This window comes from Plenodomus lingam (assembly GCF_022343315.1).
Source record: "Plenodomus lingam strain CAN1 chromosome Unknown contig_2, whole genome shotgun sequence".
Lineage (NCBI taxonomy): Eukaryota > Fungi > Ascomycota > Dothideomycetes > Pleosporales > Leptosphaeriaceae > Plenodomus > Plenodomus lingam.
Genome location: NW_027093937.1, coordinates 306068 through 313216, shown reverse-complemented (window position 1 = coordinate 313216; position 7149 = coordinate 306068).

Sequence of the window (7149 nt, the reverse complement as noted above, 5' to 3'; positions counted from 1 at the left end):
TGTTTTCTCCGCTATTAATATAGGGTTAATTAGTGCCGCCTGGATATTGCCTAGATAGGTGATCGCGCTTGCCTCACTACTATAATCTTGATTAATAGGATAGGATTTAATTAGAGCTTTTCTTAACTCTTTAAATTTTAGATTCCTATTAATCTTTTTCTTAATCTCTAATTATTAAGTAGTAGTAAGCTTGTTACCTATATTAGTCTAAGCTTTAATAATGTTTTTATATTTAGGAGGTTTCTATAGGTGTGATCTACTATATAGGCATAAAGACTCCTTCTTAGGTTAATTAGAAGGAGGAGCTCCTATTGTTGTAAACACTCTAGGACCTTTAGAGCTTGATCTTAGGTTGTTTTCTTAGAGAAGTAATAAATAGATCTTAGCAACTTGCAGGAGGTTATAAGTTAGCTCTCCTATTACTAAATTTTTAATAATCCTTTAAAATATAGTTTAACCCTAATCTAGTAAGATCCTAGTAGATAGAGCTTTAAGATAATCCTGTACTACAAGCTATCCTTTAATATTAGGAACGTTGTATACCTTAGCTTGCGTATATAGGATTGTCTACTCCTTCTGCTAGTAATTAGCGTCTTAGCTACTTATCTTTGCCTTAGTAAGATAAGCTTTGTACTACAATCTTGCTAGTGTTGCAGCGCTTAAATTAGTTAGCGCTAGGTTGTTGTAGAGCACTTAGATAAGTGCTTAGAGGGTTACTCTTCCTTAATTAACAAGCTCTATATAGGCTAGGGTAAGGATCCCTTAATCTACTATATTATTAACCTATATAAAAAGGTTCTAGATTACTAATAACTTTAATACCTAATCTAATAAGCAGGCTTAGTACTAAGCTATTTAGAGCTTGTACTGCTCGCTTATTATATTAGATAGCGCGATATTTGTTAGCATATTAGGCTTAATAGGTTTATTCTTAAAGTGGTTTTTAGTATCCTAAGTATTAGGGTCTACCTCTACCTAGATCCCTTTAGTTAGGGTATGGTATCTAAATTGAATATACTAGGTAGGCTAGTTAGTTAATCTAGTAAGTAGGATATCCCCCTTTAGGATTTGGTTGCTTATAGTAAAAGAGTAATAAGTAAGCTTCTGCTTAAGAAATAGTATAAAGAAAGAGTAAAGCTTGCTAGCTTAGTGTCTAAGTTAAATAATACGCTTAAATAGATAGGATAATCTTTAATAAGGTAAAGCGCGAACTAGGCTTATAACTATAGAAATTTAGATTACTAAGGTTAGGAATAATTTAGGAGATAGATTATTAGATTGTATCTACTACGATCGTACTTATATATATAGAGCTTTAGCTACCCTTACTAGAAGGTGAATAATTAGTAAACCTTCCTTACTAGAGCTCCTGCTTTTTATTAGGCACTTGGCAGTAAGCTAGCAGTTGATTAGATAGTGGGTCACACAGGGGTATTAATCAGGATTAATTAGATTAAGATGCTCCGTGATCTAGTTAATATCCCTCCTGCAACATCTAGTAAAAACTTTAGAGTACCTTATAGAATACTAGTATATCTATTGTTGCAGGAGGGATATTAACTAGATCACGGAGCATCTTGATCCAATTAATCCTGATCAATACCCCTGTATAACCCACTATCTGATCAACTGCTAGCTTACTGCTAAGTGCCTAACAAAAAGCAGGAGCTCTAGTAAGGAAGGTTTACTAATTATTCACCTTCTAGTAAGGGTAGCTAAAGCTCTATATATATAAGTCCGATCGTAGTAGATACAATCTAATGATCCATCTCCTAAATTATTCCTAACCTTAGTGATCTAGATTTCCACATCTATTTACTCTATAGAGTAAATTGTTATAGCAAGTTATTATAGTAAGTTATTAAACTATAGTTAATATATTCTTGTCTACTTTCGCTATTTCTAAGGTAGAAGTTCTAGCTCCACTTTGCTATTAGTAGTATCTACGTCTCCTAAACTAGACGTGTTAATATCCTCTTTATATATCTTATTATACTCTACTATAGGTACTTTAATTAGGTTATTATCTAACTCTTTAACTAATACCTCTATATAGTTTAGAACCTACTTAGTAAACCTATATTTAACTAGAAAAAGCTGTTAAATTATCTATGCCTTTATCTATTACCTTTAATTACTAATACTATCTTTTACTATATTAAAGACACGCTTAATACTAATACTTATAATAGGAATTACTAGGATATCCTTATTTAACTAAGTAAGCTAAAGATAAGTCTATTTATTCTTCTTCTACTACCTAAGAATATTAAAGTCCTTATACATTATAATAGTAGTGTGCTATAGTATAGGGTACATAGGTGAAAACTAAGGTGTGGAAATTTAGATCACTATAGTTAGGAATGATTTAGGAGATAGATTATTAGATTGTCTCTACTACGATTGGACTTATATATATAGTGCTTTAGCTACCCTTACTAGAAGGTGTATAATTAGTAAACCTTCCTTACTAGAGCTCCTTCTTTTGTTAGGCACTTAGCAGTAAGCTAGCAGTTAATTAGATAGTAGGTTATACAGGGGTATTAACCAGGATAGATTAGGATTGATTAGGATTAAGATGCTCCGTGATCTGGTTGTTATCCCTCCTGCAACACAAGGCTTAGTCTAAAAGTTAGTTAGGTTAAATAGTATAAAGGCACAAAGGGTTAGAGGATAGAATAGTAGTACTCCTTAATACTTTACTTTAACACTTTAATAAAATCTTGTCTCTTATAATCTAATATTAAAATTATATTTTTTACTATAGGATTACTTCTATTAAACCTAGTTCCTCCTACTTCTCCTTATTTATATAGGTTACTCTCCCTATTAGTTTAAATAGCAAAGCCTAAGGGGAACTTTTCTTATCTGAGTAAAGGGGAGGGCCTAGTAGTAGGTAACTAAGAGGACATTTCTCCTAGTATAAGGGGGGCAGAGAAAAGTTAGAAAATAGGAGGTGTTAATAATTAATATTATTAGGACAAAAATAGTAGGCCTATATTAGGACGTGGTTAATACGCGTTAGTAGGGACAGAATAATAAAACTAAGAGGCTAACTAGAAAAATATTAGAAACACTAGAACAACTAGAACTAGAATAACTAGAACTAGGATAACTAGAACTAGAATAACTAGAACTAGAATAACTAGAACTAGAATAACTAGAACTAGAATAACTAGAACTACTAGAAGTGCTAGAATACCTAGAATATTACTACTAATAGACAAGCTATAGCAAAGGCTATAGGATAGTATACGCTATTAGTAGGAAAATAAGGCTAGGCTAAAGCTACTAATATAATAAGAACCTACTAAAAGTAAATATAAGTGCTAATACTACTTAGAGAGGGTATAGGGGATATAGCTACTAAGGAAGAGAAGGTAGTCTATAAGAATAAGAGATAAAAGAAGAAGGAAGTAACATAGCAAGTAAATACTAACTTATCTAATAATTTTAATTAATATTAGTAGATTATACACCTCCTTTAACGTTTATATAACAACTTAGGTAGGTAGGGCATCTAAAAGGTATCCTATACGACTTAAGGCATGTAGGAGTGCGCGTCTACACAGAAAAAGGATAAGATTCCTACACCTATAGGTCTTGTACAAAAGGACAAGAAGAATATACCTATCCTAATATAGGCAGGCTACTCTCTATATATATTAGTTAGTTAGGCCTTTATTAGGGCTAACTTAGTATAAAATAATAGGCGTTATAATCCTACCTTATTATTATACTACCCCCTCCTATAGAAAAAAGATAGTCCCTATCTTTTATAATTAGATTTAGATCCTTTATTAAAGAAATAGTCTTATAAAATAATCCTACTTTTATACCTGCTTTTACTTTTACTTTTTATTTATAGGGCACAGGCCCTAATCTATAGCTTACCTATATCTACCCCTCTACCTCCTAACTTTCCTATTCCTATATCCCTAAATTTTTAACCTTTTTAACCTATATCTATCCTATCTAAAATCTAGTAAGTAATAGATCTATATAATTAAAATAGTTACTAATCTAAGTTAGATCTATATACTATACCTATCCTAGTGCTACTAAGAGTCTTGCTAGCTACCTACTATACTCTATATGTTATAGACTAGCCTTAAGGGAGAATGCAATAACCATTAATAATAGTATTTAGTATCTTAAAGGAGAGGTAAGCCCTCCACGCCTTTTTATGGGTGTCTAGTGTGTTCGCTTAGTAGTAGTGTTAGACTTGGTCTATCTTGTGTTAGACCTAGGCTTAGGCATAAGCCCAAGCCCTTTATATACCCCTAACCTTCTCCTATAAACTATCGTGAAATTGTCTTTCTAGGGGTCTAGGGTTATATCTTTGTCCTCTATAATCTATATTATGCTTTATTACTATATTTTAGTTTTGTTATTATATCTTTATATTCCTTCCTAATTTGTAACAGGCCTATATGTTAAGCAGTACGCGCGCGTAGTATCTATGCGCTTGTTTTAGCACCCTACTATAAAAGTTCTAATATAGCTGTCCTACCCTACTATAAATTTCCTAAACTTACTTTATTACACAATAGATTTTCCCTACTAATTAGCCCTCTCTCTACTCTTTCTCTATTAAATCCTGCCTATCTAACCCCTATTATATCCTTATCTACTACTGCTAGTGCTAGTAGTAGGGAGCCACCACAAGGCGGTTAGACCCTGCGCTAGGCCTACTAAGACAAGGTGCGTACTTCTAATATTCTCCCTATATTTCCTATATTAACTTTTTACTTAGCACACATCTCTCTAAACATAGTTGCTTAGTAGCTTTATTATTTCTAGTAACTTAGATAATAAGGAATATAATAGTAGTTTTATAAAGCTGCTTCCCTATAATTAGTATATTAACTAGCTTTATCTCTTTAGTAAGTGTAACTATTAGGAAGGTAGTAGTAAGTTCCCCTTACTTTTTATTTTTCTTTATAGTAAGTTCTAACTGTGTCTAGGGCGCTTATATAAGTCCTGCTATTATAGCTATAAGACCTATACTTAATTAGAAGCTATCCTTACTAATAATCCTAACGTTTACTAAGCCCTTTGCAACTAGCTTTAGTTTTATTATAGTTACTAGGAGGATTACCTCTATATTATAAAGAAGGGGACCCTTAGCACCTTTATAGGGAAACCTACTAAAGGCACCTATTACTAGTTTATGCTATAGTTCTACTAGCTCTACTATTATTTTAAGGATCTTATATTAAGGGCTTAAACTAATAACGCTATTACTCTACTTGCCCCTACTACCTACTTGCGCTCCTATAATTAGTATTAGCTTAGTGCTATTATTCTATCTACTACTAGTGCTCTAGTATTTCTACTTTAGTCTGCTATTACGCCTTTATATAGTAGTTATAGTAATAATAATATTATATAGCTTACTGCTGCCACTAGTATTACCTTCTAGCGTATTAACTAACGTATAAACAAGACCTAGGCCTAAACTAACCTTTATATTAATAAGCTTAAGAGCGCTGCTAAGCGCACTACCTATAGTATTAAGACTCTTATTATTAGTATTAATTTCCCTTTATTCCCTTTTATATATATTCTAACGTTTGCTTTCTTTAGGCCTAGGGTACTACGCGCTAGCAAACTGTTAAAGCACTGCCCTTCTCCTGCTACTACTACTACTGTTGCTTATACTTATTAACTAAGTCCTCCCCTACCCACGCTACGCGCAAGCGTTACTACTATTACTAAGAGATATAGAGGTGTTAGAATAATATAAATAATAGTTTAGGGGGGGCTAGGGGGGGGTTAGTTGCAGATAGTAATAGTATAGACACTACTACCTAATTGTTAGCTACCTTATAAAAACTTTAGTAGTAGGGCACTTACTTAGAGTGTTATAAGGATAAATAAAAGATATCTCTAATACCTTTCTACTTCTTAATTATAATAAAGGTCTAAGTTGTTATTCTAGTTTCCTTTTACCCTTACTTCCTAGCTTTTATATATATTAGGCTATTATTATATATAGTATCCCTATACTATTCCTTAAACCTATCTAGAGCCTTAGTATCCTATACTACCTCTAGCAGGTGCTATATTAGATTAATATACCCCCTCTATTTTACTAGGGCTTAACGCTTTCCTTTTCCTCTTATATTCTTTGCACAAAGGATCTCTTCTACTTCCTATTTATCTAGTGTTGCATCTTTATTTTCTAGAGTAACTATTAGACCTAGTTATAAGTCCTAAAGCTTCTAGCTTAGTAGTAGGTTATTAGTAGCTCTCTCTAGTAGATCTATATACACAGTCTTATACAAGTTCCCTAGTAAGTCTAATACTACTATAAGTAGAGTAGGGACTTCTATTACTTTATACTTTACCTATAGCTAGTTAAACTTTTTACTTAGTTAGTTTATCTTTATATTACGTATTATAAACTAGACTATATTACCTTTTAAGAACTTTTTAGCTAGGCGTTAAGACTAGTTTATTGCTTCCTATTATTATTACTATTAGAATATAATAGTAGCTTATACTAGCTCTATACCCCTCTATAGGTGTAATAAGAATATTATAGCCTCTTTATAAGGATTCTTAGGCTTTACTAGTAGTAATATTATCTTTTATAGCGTGTTTATAGTATACCTATTTAAAAGCAGATTTAGGCTAATACTAGTTATACTAGAGTCCCTATTATTAAGTGCAAGTTAGCAGGCTAGTAGGTAATTAGGCTAGTTAGTCTGCTTAAAGCATACTATTATACGCAGCACTACCTGCACTTCTTGGTTTGCCTGCTCTGTCCTGCTGTCTGTCTAGGGGTAGTATATAGTAGATAGTAACTAGTTTATCTTTATTATCTAGTATAATATTATCTAGAAGGATCCTAACTAGTCTAAGCCTTAGTTAGTAATAATAGAGGATAGGAAGCCCTAGAACTACTACTAGTTATCCTAGAAGATCCTTGCACAATAATTAGCTACTATAGAGACTATTACTTTAAGCTAAATATATTTAGATAATCTATTAGTAATAACTAATAGGGACTAGGGTTTACTATTATCTTTTGCAGGTAGGTTAACTATAAAATCTATAGATATTTAGGACTAGTATTATAACATAACTAGTATAGGTTACAACAGACCCTATTAGCGCTTCTAGGAGATGTAAGCACTATAA